General features: G+C 42.3%; 1 protein-coding gene across 4 annotated transcripts in view; it reads left to right on the top strand.

The window, feature by feature from the left end:
• The window catches only part of CERS6 (ceramide synthase 6), a 338155-nt gene that overhangs the window by 57775 nt on the left and 260894 nt on the right, over positions 1–19486 (top strand). Inside the window, exon 1 of one of the 4 annotated variants that reach the window (XM_089328243.1) lies at positions 12047–12334. The exons of the other annotated variants lie outside the window; for them this stretch is intronic. The gene's annotated coding sequence lies outside the window, so the exon portion shown is untranslated. Of the gene's footprint in view, positions 1–12046; positions 12335–19486 lie in introns of those variants that run through there. 4 annotated transcript variants of the gene reach the window in all.

The raw sequence follows: 19486 nt of genomic DNA, 5'->3' as shown, positions 1-19486 counted from the left end.
TGTATTTGACAGGTAGAGTTACAGACAGTGAGAGAGAAAGACAGATAGAAAGGTCTTCCTTCCGTTGGTTCACTCCCCAAATGGCTGCTATGGCCAGAGCTACACCGATCCAAAGCCAGGAGCCAGGTGCTTCCTCCTGGTCTCCCATGTGGGTGCAGCAGCCGAAACACTTGGGCCATGCTCCATTGCCTGCCCGGGCCACAGCAGAGAGCGGAACTGGAAGAGGAGCAACCGGGACTAGAACCCAGTGCCCATTTGGGGTGCTGGCGCTGCAGGCAGAGGATTAACCAAGTGAGCCACAGCGCCAGCCCTGGTTTTCTCTTTATTAGAATGTTACCCAAGCTAAAAATCATGTTTAATTCCAGTCCACTAAGACAATGAATCACATTTTTAAAACACATTACAAATATTCAAAGCATATATTTTCCACATGTGCTTTCAGATATTTGTTCTAGTCCTGGTGTTGGAAAACAAGGGCCTATGAATTAGGTAACCCTCGAGAACAATGCTGCTTGAACCTGTGTCCTGCACCTGCTTCCATCATGGAGTGGCTCCAGCCCTAAGGGATACTCATGTCCTGGGTCTCATTGTCTTCACTGATAATGAAAGTGTTAGGTTAAGTGACCCCTAAGGTTCAACTTTAGGGTAAGTCAAAAAGTTCATGGAAAAATGGAATTTAGAAATCAATTTATTTTTGTGCAAAAATGTTTGAACTCCTATGCATAGTTTTTTCATAATATATATTTCCATTAATTTTTTGTAGGATTTCCTCTTATAGCTTAAATGGTAGAAGAACTGATGATAATGGATGATAAGTCTCAGTATTTATAGAATACTGAGGTATACTGATATAGTTTAAAGACTGTTTTAGAGCCAGACAAAAGACTTTCTTTCAAGACAGAAGTGTTTAGATTTGTATTGTTTTAGTTTCAATAGTGCTTAGGTTTCTATTATGTCTAAAAAGAAGGTAATGATAACAATATGCCCCCAAAATATAATCACAAAAAATTACAAAAGAGATCAACTATATTTAATATATTAATATAAATGTAATAGTACTTCATAGTTTATAATAATTGGTAAAAAGCAGTAATTATCAGTGAAAGAAAACGTTTGCAACGTGATTTATGCCTTATGACTACTGGTGGATGAAAAAAAGAAAAGCATTTGTTTCATCAGCATTCTTCCCCTTCTGCAGAGTCAGGTAAATTATTAACATTTCCTTTAGCTCCAGTGTTTTTCAAATGCAGGTAGAGACATTTTTCTATTAAAAATGTACAAAATTTCTACACAGTGGACTTCCCAAAGACAAAGCCTAGAGTCTGATACCATGTAGTTAAAAAAGCATTCCTTTTAGTCCTTCTGATCGATTCTTAAAGTGGTTCAAACAGTCGTTTTGGTGCCATGCATTTTAGTGAACAGAGCCCATGGACTCATTGGAAGATAACTTGATAATAAAGTAAGAGAGGCCGGCGCAGTGGCTCACTTGGCTAATTCTCTACCTGCGACGCCAGCACCTTGGGTTCTAGTCCCGGTCGAGGTGCCGGATTCTGTCCCGGTTGCTCCTCTTCCAGTCCAGCTCTCTGCAGTGGCCCCAGAGTGCAGTGGAGGATGGCCCAAATGCTTGGGTCCCTGCACCCACATGGGAGACCGGGAGGAAGTACCCGGCTCCTGGCTTCGGATCAGCGCAGTGTGCCGGCCATAGTGGCCATTTGGTGGGTGAACCAATGGAAGGAAGACCTTTCTCTCTGTCTCTCTCTTTCACTGTCTAACTCTGCCTGGCCAAAACAAAAAAAATAAATAATAAAAATAAAGTAACAGGAAGAAAATGTCAAAATGAAAATGAAAACTCTTATGTGATTGTTTTAAAAATTGGGAACAAAATTATAAATAGCTATAATGACAAACCTGAGAGTTTTGGGGTAATAGTATTATTTTTTTCTTTAAATTATTTTTCAAACTACATATGGATGGCAAAAAATTATAGTACAGAGAGCTTACATATAAAAGCAGTATTTTCTGGTCATTTATTAAATTTTAAACAAAAATTGAAAGAATACTACAGTAAACATTTCTTCCTTTCAGATATATTCAGCAGTGAACATCTAAGTAACATTTTGCTAGGTTTGCTTCCTCTCTATACACACATATACACACATACTTAAAATTTGTGTGTGTGCGTATACATATATGTTATAGATAAGTTTTTCCTCATTCATTCAAAAATAAGTTGCAGATAGCATATTTCACTCCAAAATACTTAAATATTACTCTAAAAATAAAACTATTTTCAAACTTCATAACCATAATAGCATATCACATGAAAATTAGTAATTCTATCGCTTCTCAGCCTTTTGGCTAAGATCAAGTGTGAAAATCAGTAACTCTATAACATCATCTAATAGCCAGTCTTTATTAAAATTTTCCCAATGTCTGACAAATTCTTCAGGCTATTTTTTTTTCTTTTAAACCTGGTTCCCATCAAATTTCTCAGAGTTCTTTTGGTTTTTGTAGAGATAGCCACTTTAAATTATTTTAACTATTTTCTATGCAAGTTATCTTCAAATCACTAAATACTGTGCTTCTATGGGTAGATGCAAAATAAAAAATAATGCCTAATGTATCAACATTCTCTTCTGAAAACTGAGGACTTAAAGTTTTTAGGATTTTCCAATACTCTTACCTGATCCTAGGTGGTATAATCACTGTTTAAATCAAATTTAATAAACAAGTGGTGCTTATATTGTTATGAATAAATGAATATTGCATTAAAAACTGAGAACTATAGTTACATGTCCTCTCTTGTTCAGGCATTTTTCTTTCTCCTGGAGTTTCTGAGTTTTAACAGTTACTTTGCTTGCTTTGTCTGTCATCACTGTTACTAGCATCATGGCCAGTTTTTATTTATTTAAAGTATTTTATTTCAGAATAGTATTTAATTAACAAAACAAAAATTGTGAAATAGTAGGAAGAGTTCCCATATACCCTACACTCAACTCTTTTTTTTGTTAACATCTTATATTAGTATGATGTATTTGTCAAAATGGCCAACTTTTATTAAGAGTTTAATGTTCAAGTAATTTCTATGTGCTTTGCCTGTGTTAATTAATAACCTATGATGTAGGAATTAGTACAGATGAGAAGGCTGAGGCATAAGATAAACTCAGTTCCTTGTTCAAGATGTACAAGCACTAAGCGATGTAGCTGGGATTTGAACCTAGGCTGCCTGGATATGGGATTCATGCTCTTTGTTATACTATCTGTCTCCAAGGATGAAAACAGAGTGCTAAACTTCTTAAGTCCCCTGTAGTTCTGCAGCCTCTCTCTATCCTATCCCTATCTAGATGAGTTGGTTTTTCTAGGTAAGGCACATGGGTGTCTTAAGCCTTCACATCTCTCTTATTTGGACTCATTATAGCATCTATCCTTTATGTGCATCTTTTATGGTTTAACATTTCGCTGGAGCACATTTATAAATAGCTTCCTCAGAAATATGTCTGAAAAGTAAATATGCTGAATTCCTGCATTTCTTCTTTTTATTTGCTTTTCATCTCTCTTTCATCTGCTTTTCATCAAATATTGTTGTCTGCATCCTTTCAGTATAGATTCTGTATACATTCAGTCTACATTCTGAAATATTTTTTCCTTTATTTTCTAAACATATTGGTTGTTTGTAAAATTTCCACAATCTTATAATCTTTAATATTTCAAAGGGTTTTGATACTTTCTGTTTCTTCTTCAAAGATCCATGCTCATGTGGCGTAGATGCAGCCTCTCCTTGAATGTCTGTGAGAGTGCTAGTTAGAGATTTTTTAAAAAAAAAATTTCTTTTTCTCCTTCAACTTCTTTGAGGTTTTTTTTATGTAGGTTTGTCATTTTCTCTTACTTTGCAGGCTTTCCTCAACCATGCAGTTTTCAACAGCTATCCCATAAATCTAGATTGGACACTAAAAAGGTGATTGGGAGCTATGTGTAAAGAATGAGATCTATTGACTTTCAAAAACGTGTTCAATTTTAGAAAGGTTTTAGATTTGCAGAAACATTGTGGTGGTAGCACAGAGTCCCCCATGTGTATCACCTACTTTTCCCCACTGCTGACATCTTATGTTAGTGTAGTACTTTTGTGACAATTCATGAGCCACTGACGATGCCCCATTGTCAACTGAAATCTAGTCTTCATTCAGATTTCCTGAGTTTTCACTGTGTGTCTTTCTTCCATTCCAGGTTCTCATCTAGGCCACTGCAATGCGTTTATTCACATCTCCTTAGGCTGCTCTTGGCTGCGATGGTTTCTCAGACTTTTCTTGTTTTTCATGAAATCTTGATAGTTTTGAAAAGACTGGTCAGATATTTGTAGAATGCCCCTCGTTTGGGGTTCGTCTGCTGTTCTCCTGCTTAGATGGGGATTGGGGGCTTAGAGAGGAAGACCACCAGGGGCAGTGTCATTCTCACCTCCATTGCATCTAGGATGAGTAGACCATGACCACCTGGCGGAAGTAGTGCTGGCCAGGTTTCTGTGCTGTAAAATCTGTCCCTCTTCCCACACTGCAGTCTTTGGAGAGAAGTCACTACGTGCAGCCCACAGTTAAAGGGCAGTCTCTCTTCTTTGTCTCCTGCATTCTGCCTTGGTGTCCTTTTTATTGCTGCTTCTGATGCTTTGGGGACTTGCTGGGAGCTGGGGCTGGATCTGAGTGGTGGAGTAGGAAAGGCAGGAGTTCAAGTTGATTTTGCCATCACCACCTGTTTTGTCTTCCCTCCAATCCACTGCCCCCATGAATTGCTACGTCTGGACTCCCAAGCGGGAAACCACCTGAACTTGGTAATGCATTGTTGTTCTCAATTTCTGAGTAATGGGAAGGGGGAAAGGGGTGTTACTCCTTATCATTTTCTGTTTGACAGAATCTAGAAAACATTAACATTTTAAACTTAAAAAAAAAAAAATCTTTTTTTTTTTTTTTTTGACAGGCAGAGTTAGAAAGTGAGAGAGAGACAGAGAGAAAGGTCTTCCTTCCGTTGGTTCACCCCTCAAATGGCCACTGCGGCCAGTGCGCTGCACCAATCCGAAGCCAGGAGCCAGGTGCTTCCTCCTGGTCTGCTATGCGGGTGCAGGGCCAAAGCACTTGGGCCATCCTCCACTGCACTCCCTGGCCACAGCAGAGAGCTGGCCTGGAAGAGGGGCAACTTGGACAGAATCCGGCGCCCCGACCAGGACTAGAACCCGGTGTGTCGGCGCCGCTAGGCGGAGGGTTAGCCAAGTGAGCCGCAGTGTGGGCCCTCTAAAAAAATCTTTAAACTACTATTTTCTCCTACTGGCTTTAAATTTTTCCCAAAGAGGGGCTGGCATTGTGACGTGGTGTGTTAAGTGGCCACCTTTGATGCCGGCATCCCATATGATGCTGGTTCGAGTCCTGGTTGCTCTACTTCCAACCCAGCTTCCTGCTAACGTACGGGAGAGCAGCAGAGGATGGCCCGAGTGCTTGGACCCCTTCACACATAAGGGAGACCTATAAGAAGCTCCTGGCTCCTGACCCAGCTGGGGCTTTTGCGGCCATTGGGGGAGTAAGCCAGTGGATGGAAGTTCTCTTTCTCGCCGTGTCTTTCCCTGTCTCTGTAAACTCTACCTTTCAAATAAATAAATAAATCTTAAAAAAAAAAATCCTAAAGTGTGGGGAGCAACTCGGACTAGACTAAGTTACTGGAATTAAGACTTATTCTGTGCATCTGCTCTCCCACAACATGGCGCTGGGAGAGGAGTAAACAGCTTCTACACAGCTGCCTCTCACCAACTTGACAACCTGCAGGAGCTGCTCCTGATTGGAGGAGAGCAGCGTGCTCGGCGTGTGGGTAGCAGAGTTGGGATTGGTGGAAGAGGACTATAAAGGAGGAGAGAGACAACATGCACCAGGAACATCTGAGCAGCCCCCGAGAGAGCTGGCCGGCGGTGTGCCGCTCCCCCGCGGAAGTGGGGAAAGTGGCAGGGGGGCCCACCCCTCCACGGAGGTGGAGGGACAGCAGCCAACCCGGGAAGAACCAGCAGCAAACCCGGGAAGGGCCGAGCAGACAAAAGAACAGCGCAGGGTCCTGTGTCGTTCCTCCGCGAAGAGGGGGAGCGACATAATGGTGCCGTGACTCGGATATGAAGCTTAGGAGACATAATGGTGCCGTGACTCGGATAGGAAGCCTAGGAGCGACACTAAAGAAGTGTAGTTACCTAGGTAGTATGGGGCTGGTCCCTTGCGCCTCCTGCTTCCTTTCCTTTTACCATTGCTGCCAGTTTCACCTCTGCTGTGGCTTGTTTTCACCAGATTTATTTTGAGCACACTAATAGCTTGCAACAATTAGCTCCTTTATGAGTTACAAGTGGCTCCGGATTGGGCAAAGAAAAAGGCACAGGTGAGATACGTGCCCTTCAAATCCTAGGGGACTACACACACACACACACACACACACACACACACACACACACCCATGCATACACATAGATGGACTCACACAGATATGTACAAACTCACACACATACACCTATATACTCTCACACATAAATATTACATAATTTTTTAAACCCGAGAATATGGGATATAATTACAAATTCAAGTGGCTTTGGAGAGGATTTGTTTATTGGACAAGAATTTTTCTTTTAAATATTTATTTACTTATTTGAAAGAGTTACAGAGAGAGGTAGAGACTGAGAGAGAGGTCTTCCATCTGCTGTTCACTCCCCAGTTGGCCGCAATGGCCGGAGCTACATGGATCCGAAGCCAGGAGCCAGGAGCCTCCTCCAGGTCTCCCACATGGGTGCAGGGGCCCAAGGACTTGAGCCATCTTCCACTGCTTTCCCAGGCCATAGCAGAGAGCTGGATGGGAAGTGGAGCAGCTGGGACTAGAACGACTGCCCATATGGGATGCCGGTGCTCCAGGCCAGGGCTTTAACCCATTGCACTATAGCACCGTCCTGGACAAGAATGTATTGTCTGCCATCTGTGCTAATGGAAACCACAGAGGTGGGTGGATGCTGTGGGACAGAGAAGAAGGATCTGCCTCCCTTGGGTTAGTAACACTTCTTTGGGGAGTTTGGTAAGAAAATAGCTCCTCTGATAAAGGGAAGTGGTGGGCAGCAGAAAGTGAAAATGAGCCTATTTCTCGTGGGAATGAGTGCTGAGGGGAGGAACGAGGACCTACTGAATGGCTGAGGAATTGGAAGAGACCCGTGAGATCATCTAGTCGGGTTTTTTTTTTTTTTAACTTTAATTTAATGAATATAAATTTCCAAAGTACAGCTTATGGATTACAGTGGCTTCCCCCCCCACCCATAACTTCCTCCCACCCACAACCCTCCCCTTTCTCGTTCCTTCTCCTCTTCCATTAACATCGAGATTCATTTTCATTTCTCTTATATACAGAAGATCAGTTTCACAGTTGAAGTTGATCAGCCTGAGTCAGGCGGCCAGGCCAGACCGCCAGGAGGGCTCTGCAGCACCTCCACACCCAGAGCAAACCTCACCCAGGTCCCGGTTCTGAGCTCCCTCCTCTGGCACAAGCTGATTTCAGTGATGTGTGCATGCATGCACGCATGTCATTGTAGGACAGTAATTTAAACTTCTTTGCAATTGATTTCTGATTTTTGAAAGCCAGATGAAAGAAAATGAAATGAAAATTATTTTAAGCTTTATCCTTGAATAACCTTTAAAGTTGTTATTGCCGTGACATGAATGCATTTAATTATCCTACTGAACTGTTCAGTTATCTGTATTTAAGCATTGCAAGAGGGCATAATTCCATAATTTGTTAATTGAGAAATGACAATTGCATATTTTTGCCAATTACATTTTAGCACACAAAACCTAATTGTATTGCTTAAGTTAGTCCCCTTTGTCCAAGCACAGCACACAACTAATAAAGTAACTTTTGCCCCTCTTGAATGTAATGTTTGATAATTTAATCTTGTGATCACTGTGGTGGGAATCTTTATATCATGAAAATACTTTTAAATTTAAAGACAGGCCTGGCTCAGCATCTTTCAGAAACACTGAAATTCTAATCACCCAAGAGGAGGAGGGGTTGATGCTGAAAGTGGGGACTGTGTTAAGGTCATTGCTAAATATGTCAACCAAATTATGATCCTCTCATTTCTGAAGGATTCTTGTTGTAAGGCCTTTGTCTCAGGAGGGAAGTAATTGTCCCTGTTAAAAGAATAACCTGACAAGTGATTTGAAAAGACATGCTCTGTGCATCACTAGCAACAGGGAAATGCAGTATTTTAGAAGGCAGGATCAGTTGGTTCCAATTTGTTTGTGAAATTGGGCTACTATTTTTAAAAGTACAAGTTGTGCCAAGAAGAGGATCTGTAATGAAGCAGTGTTGCTGGAGACTGCACCATCACTGCCACTACTCGCTGGCTTCCTGATCCTGTCCCGGGTGACTTCAGAGAAACGTTGGTTCATAGAGATGTCTGTCTCTTGCAGTATAAAAGGATGGAAAGGACAAACTCAAGGGAAGCCATCATTCCAGAATTCAATATTGTATTGATGATACAAGAGACATCCTAGAGTTTTAAACAACGGGCCAAGTCTCCCATTTTTCAATAGTTTGGTCTCCCACTTACACATGTTGTTTCAGGAATATTTAAAAACCATCTGCATTTTCTTTGGCTCATGGTTTGCCAGATGGCAGATGGGTTTGGTAGGACCTGGGCCATGGGAAGAATGTGGAGCTAAGATACCATAATGTTTTTCTTTATAGCTCAAAAGATCAGACTGATTCCCCATGGATTAAAGCCATAGAGAGAGCATGCATCCTTTTGACTACTCAGGGCAGTAATGAAGCCTCTGCTTGAACATGTCTAGCATTTGCCAGCTTAATAATAAAACTATATGCAAATACACATATGTAATACTGTGCATAATATTATTTTATATTGATAATCGATTGCAGTACCAACTATGAGTTTTGAGTGACTGTAATGTCATGTGCCCTGCACATTATTTTACTTAATGTTCACCATGGCCTTGTGATATAACAGTACTGTAGTGATTAAGGGCAGATTTTGTAGCAAGCCTGTTGTATGAATGAATCTCAGCTCTTTATTTGCTTTTCATGAGACTTTTGTTAAATTAGTTAATCTCCCTCTGCCTCTTTTTCTTCACTGATAAAATGAGGAATATCATAGTCATGCCTTTTAGAATGAGTTTGAGAATTAAATGAGTTGTTAAGTACAAGGTGCATAGAAGGGAGACTGGCCTAGAGCTGTTTGGTAACTGATCCATATTAGACATAAGGAAGGTGAGGTGTAAGTTGTTATTAGATATGTGACTTTAGGCCTGGGGAGGAGCTGGAACTCAAAACTAAACCCACCCACCCTTGAAGGCCACACCTGCTCTCAGCCTTTAAACACACCTGTGTCAGCACAGCCAGTCTCATTTCTGAACAGTTCTCATGAAAGTCCCTTTTCATATTAAGTTGAATTTTGGCTCCTTTCAGTTTTATACTCTTGCTCTCAGATCTACCAAAATATAGAACTTTGGCACAAAAAGGAAAAGAAAAAGCGTAAACAGAGGTGTTTTCTGTCCCTGGCTAATGCTAAGACATGGAACTGTTGTTGGAGGGGTGCTGTGTGGACTCTGGAAATCTTAAGCTTTGCAGACAGAGGAGCAGCCAGCCAGGAAGGCTATATGATTGGCCCACGTAACCCAGGGCTGAGTCTCTTGTGTAAATGGTGCCTTTTCCAGGGAAGGTCACACTGTGCCGGATGGTACTTTACTGGGGCCTGGAAGATTGTAAGTACAAGTGGTTGGAAGTGGTGGTTGTGGTTTGAAGGAGGGACGTGGAGGCGTTTGATATCCCTTGTTTTTGGTGACTGGAATGAAAATAGATGCAGCTTCTAAGGAAATGAGATTTAGGTATCATTTGTTCTTTGAAATATTTAGTTACTTGTATGTATTTAGATACACATACATGAGAGAGTGAGAGAGAATATCAGATCAGAAAGGTAGAGAGAGCTTTTCCATTCACTGGTTAACTCTCCAGTGCCAGGGCTGGACTAGATCAAAGCCAGGAGCTCAGAACTCAATCCAGGTCTCCCACGTGGGTGACAAGGATCCAAGTATTTGATACATCACCTGCTGTCTCCCAGAGAATGCATTAGCTGGCAGCTGGAGTCAGAAGCAGATCTGGGACTGAATCCCAGGTGGTCCACTGTGGGATACAGACATCACAAGCAGTGTCTTAACTGGTGCACCAACTGCCTGCCTGCCCCAAGAATTTATTTTTTCTTGTAAGCTATTAAAATACTGTAAAAATATTCTCGGAACTGGAATTAATTTCAAAAACCTATACTAATAAACTGTAGGAATTGTGGGAACATAGGCAATTATTCCTCCTTCATTATATTGGGAGACAGGAAAATGTTCTGTCCACTTCTTATTTGATAGATGTGTATGCTAACAAGTTAGTGATGCCACATGTAGCCACCAATTCCTTTTAGACTAAAGAAAAATATTCAGATAATTCAGATACATGTCCTTAATTCACTGAATTAGCACAGCCATGGATAGCACCAATACAGCAAAGAGATTCTTAGGGATAATTGGCAGTGAATGATGTTTGTGCTTTGAAAATAGGTAATGACTTTAAACGACATTAAAGGATACATCATAGCTCAGTCGTTGTTTATGTTATCTTTCACCTGTTCTCCACTAGGAATCCAGTTTGGGGCCCCCATCTGAAAATGCAGCTTTATGTTTGTTTGTTTCTCAGTGCTATAAAGCAGAGCTGGCTCTACCACATAATCTAATATTTGAATATAAATGGTCTCATCTTTGGTTGTTAGACCTGCAATAAAATAAATGCCTGGTATGGGGAAAACTTATTTGGTTTCCCCCCTCTTAACAATAACATAGAATGCGATATCTTCTGAAATTGTGTTTGAAATAACTATACAGTAAGCACACCAATAAGCTGCCTTCCTCAAGAATAGGGAAATAGCTTTGCTAATTTGTGAGAGAACACTCTGGAAATGTACAGAATTTCTGAACATTTCATAGCTAACAGTTAAGTGATTTGTTGCAAACTTCTCTGGACATCTCTGAGTATGTGTCTCTCTTCTTGCTTTCCCTTCCTCTCACTCCCTAAATCCCCTCTGCCCTCTTAAGAGCAGCATTTCCCCAGGCTGAATCCTGGGTATGCATTCACAGCTGTGTGATAGAATCCCTTGGTTTCAACCAAATGTCTCTGCCGAATATTCATCTCTAGGGCCATTGACTGGTCTCTGCAGCCTCCATAGTTCTGTCTGTTGCTAAGGATTGGCTTGTTGAGAAGGAATCAGGTTCTGCCCCTGCAGAATGGGTATCCTTTGAACAAGTCTTTTTTCTTTTAGCAGAAGGGATCGCCTGTGAGACTGAATGTGGGTGCTCGCTTCTTCCTTTCTGCCTCTCTCCCAAGTGCATTGCTGCTCATGCCTACTTGCCTACCCCACATCCTTAGTGTTTTGCACAGTTAGTTCCCAACCTGCCTGATGTTGGAATTCCTGGAGGCTGGGGGCAGGGGGGCACGGATTCTTGCCCTTGGTGGTGACCCATCCCATTCCAGTTAAGTCAGCGTGTTTCAGACAACTCCAGGAGATTATATTGTGAAGCAGTGTTCAAGACCACTGCAGTAGATATTCACTAAGATTTCTAACTGATTAAGCAATAATTGTATTTAATATATTTACCCTTAAATGCAAGTTAATGTTTTGGTGCTGGTTGATATACACTGGAATGCTGGCCTTGGTAAGGTTTTTGAAATAGTCATAGTGACAAAGCATCATGAATCATTGAGTCTTGGTAATATTCTGCCATAGAGAGTGTTGGGAGCAACTCGGACTAGACTAAGTTACTGGAATTAAGACTTATTCTATGCATCTGCTCTCCCACAATATGGCGCTAAGAAGGGAGAAACAGCTTCTACACAGCTGCCTCCAGTTCAACCAATAAACTGTAGGACCTGCTCCTGATTGGAGGAGAGCAGCGTACTCAGCGTGTGGGTAGCAGAGCACGGATTGGTGGAGAGGACTATAAAGGAGGAGAGAGACAACATGCACGAGGAACATCTAAGGGGAACATCTGAAGGAACACCTGTGCAGCCCCCGAGAGAGCCGGCCGGTGGTGTGCCACTCCCCTGCGGAAGTGGGGAAAGTGGCCAGGGGGATCCGCCCTTCCACGGAGGTGGAAGGGACGGTAGCCAACCCGGGAAGAACCAGCAGCAAACCCGGGAAGGGCCGAGCAGACAAAAGAACAGCGCAGGGTCCTGTGTCGTTCCTCCACGAAGACGGGGAGCGACAGGGAGAGAAACATATTGGGTAAGGGGCAGGTAGGGAGGAAGTTATTTTTAAAGGGATATGCTCTTAGATATTTTAAATACTAGACATTTTTGATGTCCTTTCAATTAAATACTGTAAATACAGTTAGACTTCCAAACTCTCTCTGCTACATGATTATAACTTGTTTACTTATATTTTTGAAAGCATCAAAGTGCTATTTCCATTTCTTATTGATATATAGATTTCTTTTTTTAATTAATTTTTATTAGAGAGATAGAGTCACAGACAGAGAGGAAGAGACAGAGAGAAAGGTCTTCCATCTGCCGGTTCACTCCTCAAATGGCTGCAATGGGTGGAACTGGGCTGCTCCAAAGACTGGAGCCAGGAGCTTCTTCTGGGTCTCTCACACGGGTGTAGGGGCCCAAGCACTTGGGCCATCTTCTACTGCATTCCCAGGCCATATCAGAGAGCTGGATCAGAAGAGGAGCAACCAGGACACGAACTTGTGCCCATGTGGGATGCTGGCACCACAGGCAGAGGCTTAGCTCACTGCACCATGGTGCCAGCATGATATATAGATTTCTATTTTATATAGATAATGAAGTCAAGTGTGACAGGATAGGTTTAAGCTCAACTCTTTAGAGAATAAATCAGACCTGATAGCGTTTGAGACTGATAAGGCTACACAGTGACACCACTGCAGAGTTATATGGGTTTCCAGAGCCAGAATCAGGACCAGGCCTCACACAGCCTGGGAAACAGGTGATCTCCAAATGAAGTGCCCCAGTGTATGGTCAGTGTGAGGCACTGAGGAATCTTTTTTTCCCCCCTCTGTTGATTTGGCTGCTCAGATTGGGGTCATGCTTTTCTCTAACAGAGGGAAATAATGCCTACCCCTTTGGCCTGGTAGATTTGTCATGAGGATCCTAGGAAATAAGGGTGTGCTAGTGGCTTTGAAGAACTGATAAGCACCAGGTGGAGGGGGAGGAAGTGGCTGGAGATGGACAGGAGGAAGAGGAGGTGGAGGAGGAAGAGGAGGAAGTAAAAGGGAAAGAGGAGGGGGAGACGATGATAGTAGCAGAGCTAAGCCAAGTGGTCCCAGCAAGCTGTGAATGCTGGAATTGTGCATTGGAAATGAGGTGCTTCCAAACAGGTGGCCTGAGTTCTTCTCTGAAGCCCAGTGGAAGATATGATACTGTCTCATTACACTAATAAATGACATTAGTAAGGCTGTCTGCAGCTTGGGAGCTGCCCCTGCCCCCACGGGTATCTAGCATCTGAGAGCCAAGATTCCTTCATTTCTGAAAGACTTAACGTAAAAGTGGAGTAGCCTTCAGAAACCTCGGGGTCCTAAGGGGCTTCAGTGCACAAAATTTCCATTGAATGGAAATATAAGTTTATGATTTGTTAGAAGCAATGTTTCAAAAGTACTAAAAAGCAAATAGAGCTGCTTCAGCCAAAGCCCACAGTTTGGTCAGTGTGTTATCTTTCATATTCCTGTGCTGGGCAGTGACTCATCTGAGAACAATTGAAAAATTTATTGTGAGAATATTTTTTGGAGACTTTCCTTGGTTATGATTGTTGTAAATGTTTACCACTCTTTAGCCTTGGTACTGAACACTCATTAGAAGTCTCAAACCTATGGAAATTACGATCTCAGAGCTGTGTAATAGGCACAGGTGCCAGGGAACTGCGTGGATGAACAACTGTGTGTGAGGTTTCTGATACAACTTGCCACTTCGTGAACTGGTGTACTATTGGCTATGTTGTAATTTGGTAATTTATAAAGTATGTTTTAAAGCCTGTTTCATTTAGAACAGCAAGTTTACAATTTCTTTCCTTTTTGTTATTTTGTTAGTTTGCTAAAAGTGTCAGCATTCACTGGAAGTGAGGAAGTGGCTCCCCTGTAGCCAGGTAACATTTTGCGTAGAGCAGAGCTGTGCATTCTGCACAGTGGTTAAGATAGCACTTGGGATGCCTTCATTTTGGATATGGTGGGGCCATATTTGCGTACCCGAGTTTAAGTCCTAGTTCTGCTTCCAATTCCAGTTTGCTGCTTACTACTAATGCACACCCTGAGAGGCCTCTGATGATGGCTCAAGTAGTTGGGTCTCTGTTTTCTTTTACCCTTATGGAACACCTGGGTTGAGTTCCTGGTTTCTGGCGTTGGCCTGGTCCAGCCCCCACTGTTTGAGAGCATTTGGGAAGTGAATCAGTGATGGAAGTTCTCTGTCTCTGTCTCTCTGCCTTTCAAGTAAATAAAAACAAATGAAAAAATTTTAAAGAGAAAAGAAGGCAGTGAGTTACCAAGAGTTGTGGAGTAACTGCTTGAATGGATTAAGCTCAGTGATGCATCTTAATCAATATTTGGGTATTTATCATATTTCAGGAGTGATAGTAACTGTAGTAGTAATGATTTTAGTTGCAAGTAACACTACCTGATTGATGCAGGTTAAGTGAGAAATCATTGCCTTGTGTAACAAGAAGCACTTGGTCAGTGCTCCAGTCTTGGTACAGTGATGTGGTAAAGCAGCTGAGACCTAGCTTTTTATGCTCTTTTCTTTTTCTTTTTCTTTTCTTTTTTTTTTTTTTTGCCCTGCCAGTCTTAATGTGTTAGTTCCCCTTCCTTCCTCGCTTCCTGCACTCCACACACACTTGAGCTCATCATCTCTTGATCCCATTATGGCAACTACTGCTTCTCCAAATGACACTGTCTTTGATAACAAATGATGAAAAAGAGGCTGAGTGAAGAATGGGCCTCTTCCCAGGGAGAAATTTTTTTTCTGAGTCTCCTCTACACCTCCCGGTAGACTTTCTCATAGCTGCAAGAGAACAGAAAAGGTGATTTTTTTTGTTGTTTTTTGCAAAATAAGAATACAATTTTCATGGTTTTCTGAACCTAGTCATAATTCATAATTAGCCTTTCCAGATGAAAGAGGTGTTCAATTAGTAACAAAGAAGAAGGAGGTGGTGGGGTGGTTGGAGACCCGTGCCATGTGGCATGGTGGTATGTGTAAGGCTTTCAGAGAAGAGGGGGAGCAAGCCCTGGTCGCTATATGCCACCACCTGGTTGTGGGCAGAAGACAAGTAACCCAGTGCTAATTTTTTATAGTAATCGGTGCGATAAGAATTGCCAAGGAAGTACATGTACAGCAGTGTTAAAGAAGAATTTGGAGAGAGGTGTAGAGGTTCAAGAAAATCTTGGGAAAGCAGCGTTTGAGATGGGCACTGATGTTTTCAGTGCATGTAGATGGTCAGGCAATGGGCTTTAGACCATCCTCAATGAGAAAAGCCTTGATTTTGCATAGCAGGGGTCCTAGGAGAGTAATCAGTGAAAATGGTCCAAATGTTTGCAACCCAGCATTGCTATGGTGGCTGCTGCAGAACTGCATTAGACAGAACAGATGAGCCAGAGGGCTACTGAATGTGCTGTGCTCACAGCCTGTCTGCCTGTGCCGGCGCAGAGCTGCGTGCCCCGCTGAGACTCACCTTCTTCAGTGGATATACTTCTCATTTCTCTGCATGCCACTCATTCAGGGGCCACTTCTGACTGCATTCACTGTGGAACTTTGACTTCATGTTGTTCGTGAGGTTGGTCGTGTAAGATCTATAGATGTAAGTGGGATTTTTAAGGGAACAGAAGTCTCAAAGGACCTCAAGTCACAATTGGAACTTTCTTAATGTGCTGTGATAATATCATGCAGTTTAATGAACTGTGTTGGGCTTAAAATACTGATGATTTATATCAGCTTTATTCTGAACGCTGTTTAATAAAGCATATCAAGTTATTTTTAGCACAGTTAGAGAAGGCGTTGAGCTAATTTTTTGATATGGAAAGAAATTAATGAGAAGCGGTAATTGTGAAAGAAATGGAGTTGTCTTAGTCTTCTATGGTTTCTGCCCAGATAGCCGAATGCTGCTCCATCCTGTGGTCTCATGGCAGCAAGAGTAGAGACTCAGGAAGAGAGAGGATTGAGAGGCTCAAGAATCTTTCAAAGACTGTCATTTGTGAAAGGCAAAAGTCCATGTAATAAAAAAATAGGTAATGAGTTTATCATATTATCAGGGGACTGGAGAGGTGATGAGCTCAGTGAATGATAGGGTAGCTAAAAATTAATGTAGCTCCTGATTGTTGACGTTTGATTCCCAGAATGAAAAAGGTGATACTTTTGCTCAATACGTGACTTTATATGTATGATGGCTGGTGCCGCGGCTCAATAGGTTAATCCTCCACCTGCGGCGCTGGCACGCTGGGTTCTAGTCCCAGTCGAGGTGCCGGATTCTGTCCCGGTTGCCCCTCTTCCAGTCCCGCTCTCTGCTGTGGCCCGGGAAGGCAGTGGAGGATGGCCCAAGGCTTGGGCCCTGCACCTACATGGAAGACCAGGAGGAAGCACCTGGCTCTTGGCTTTGGATCAGTGCAGTGCACTGGCCGCAGTGGCCATTAGGGGGTGAACCAACGGAAAAAAAGGAAGATCTTTCTCTCTCTCTCTCTCTCTCTCACTGTCCACTCTGCCTGTCAAAAAATATATATATATATGTATGACATATATATATGCATCTTTCTATAAAAAAACAATTTTAGCTCAGTTAGAATGCCATTATAATACCCAATAAACTTAATTATATAATATTAACATATTTTACTATATTATTTGTGTGTACATTATATATCTAAATTATATATCTCTGTGTCTCGATCTCTGTGTAGACATTTTATATAAAAGAAAGCAGATTCAGGCTATCATAGCTGTTTTTGAATGCTATGGGATCGTTTTATGGAAGAAAATTTGAGACTAATTGCACAGTTGGTAGAGTTAGAGAGAAATGTGGGCTCATTTCTAGGGAAGAATTTTCTTAGAGCACTGCCCACAGGTGGAACGGGCTGCTTTGGAGAATTCCTTAGCCCAGAAGACCGGTCTGTTCAAGTCCAGGCCAGTGCAGGGTTCTCAAGCTTCAGCACCCAGGGCTGTGAAAAAACCCAGGTCCCAGCCCAGTCCTACCCTCAGACTTGTTGATTTAGTGGGGCCAGGGCAGGGCTTGAGAATTTGCATTTCTAACAGCTTCCCAGGTGATGCTGAGGCTGCTGCGGGTCAGGGGGCCACACTTAGAAAGGCACTGAGCTACATAAAACACGCAACTCAAACTCTTCTGTACGAGGGAGTTCATCAGGTGTTTTTGTTGAAACCCAGGGTCTGATTCAACTGGCATAGATCTGGGCCTGAGATTCCTCGTTGTCATGTCTCCTAAATGATGCCAGTGCTCTTGGTGGACCACACTGTGAATGACATAGAGCTTCTGGTCAGGGATGAAGAGGCCCTTTGGAAACCGAAACACCCAGTGGGCTATTGGTCCAGAAGGTATTCGAAGTCCTGGACACCTTGGAGGTGCTGTGAGAGACTTTGGTTTGGCCATGTCCCTAAAGGGGACAAAGAAAGAGTTGACTTCTGCTTTTCAAAAAAAAAAAAAATTTTTTTTTTCAAGGTAAAATACCTTTTTCATGTACTTATCACATGATAATTACTAACATTTTATGACCGTTCTCTGCAGGTCTTTAAATAAGAACTCATTTAACTCACTGTAAGCTTTGCCCCTCAGGAAAAAGGCTCATTGATTGAATTCACTACTGAGCTTTAAATGGAAATGACCTTCACATTCTTCTATTTAATTGAGCTCTGATGTTTACTGCAGATTTGGCTATTTCTCATAAATGCTCCTATCAAAGAATTTTCAGGGTTTAATACTATTATGTCCATTCAAATGCTTTCTGTTGATGCCACTGGGGTTGTGGCTGTGAAAGGATTACAATAAATCAAGAGAACACTAATTTTTTAAAAAGTACCATGAATCTATATCCATTGCTTGGGTTATGCAAGGTTCAGTAATAAAATGAACTGTCCTCCATGAAGAAATGCATGTTTCCTTATTGAAAGGAAAGTATGTGTTTATTCTACTTTCTCCCACTTACTCTTTGTGAGTAAGTTGTGTTTGGCTTTTGCTGGCTTCAAAAGTTTGTTCTCTGAGACGTGTTCTTATAGAATCCTAAGTAGTTCTTAAACAAACTAAGGACAAGATAAAGTTCTCAATACATAAAAACTGATTATCAATAGCTCTTAACTTTTGATATTTGATCTTTCTCATACAATATGCAGATTTTTCCCTACAGACCAGCCTTTGCTTGCTGACATGCCAGGAACCTCCCACCAATGTCTCATTTAATTTTTTCAGAAGCCCCATGGTCTGGGTGATACAATTGTGTCGGAGGGAAACTGAAGGTGAAACAACTTAACTCACATCTCTCAGCTAGTAAGTGGTCAGATCAAGACTTGAACCTAGGCGGGCTTGTCACCAGAAGCTTTGCTGCTTTTTATACAATGAGGCTTTCTAATAGGAATAACAGATTCTCTGGACTGTACATATTCCTGTGGCATGTACCAGTTTCTCAACAACAGGAGGTTGGGAACCGGACAGGGGAAGAATAAGTGTCCTGCTTACCCACTCTCTCTCTCTCTTTTTTTTTTTAAAGATTTATTTATTTATTTGGAAAGCAAAATTACAGAGAGGCAGAGGCAGAGAAAGAGAGGTCTTCCATCTGCTGGTTTACTCCCCAGATGACCACAATGACCAGAGCTGTGCTGATCTGAAGCCAGGAGCCAGGAGCTTCTTCTGGGTCTCCCACACTGTTGGAGGGGCCAAGGACTTGGGCCATCTTCCACTGCTTTCCGAGGCCACAGCAGAGAACTAGATCAGAAGTGGAGCAGCCGGGACTTGAATTGGCACCGATATGGGGTGCCAGCACTGCGGGCAGTGCCTTTACCTGCCATGCCACAGCGCCGGCCCCACCCAGTATCTCTTTAGCTTCTTATCCAGCTGCTACCAACAAACTCTGTGTCAGCCTCTGCTACAAAAAACATGTGAAGGTTGATGCCCACGTGTCAAGAGCATCCCAGAGATTTTGAACATGTAAAGAACATGCTGTGCTGAGTATTAAGCCATATTCTCTCTGCTCCCAACTCTCCGACAAGCTTTGTTTTTGGTACTAAGGCTCTGTAACTACTTTTGCCCTTTGCTGGGTCTTTTTCCAGTCGTGTCTGTCAATGGGGGCCACTGGAGGAGACAGCTGGGCTGGAGAAGGGAGATAGACATGCCTGTCCTGTTTGCCTTTTTTCCCCGAGGGTGTCACCTCGGCAGCAG

The sequence above is a fragment of the Oryctolagus cuniculus genome, chromosome 3 (assembly GCF_051225735.1).
Source record: "Oryctolagus cuniculus isolate XC-2025 breed Fujian yellow rabbit chromosome 3, ASM5122573v1, whole genome shotgun sequence".
In the NCBI taxonomy this organism is placed as follows: Eukaryota; Metazoa; Chordata; class Mammalia; order Lagomorpha; family Leporidae; genus Oryctolagus; species Oryctolagus cuniculus.
This window is presented reverse-complemented; position numbering and strand designations above follow the sequence as displayed.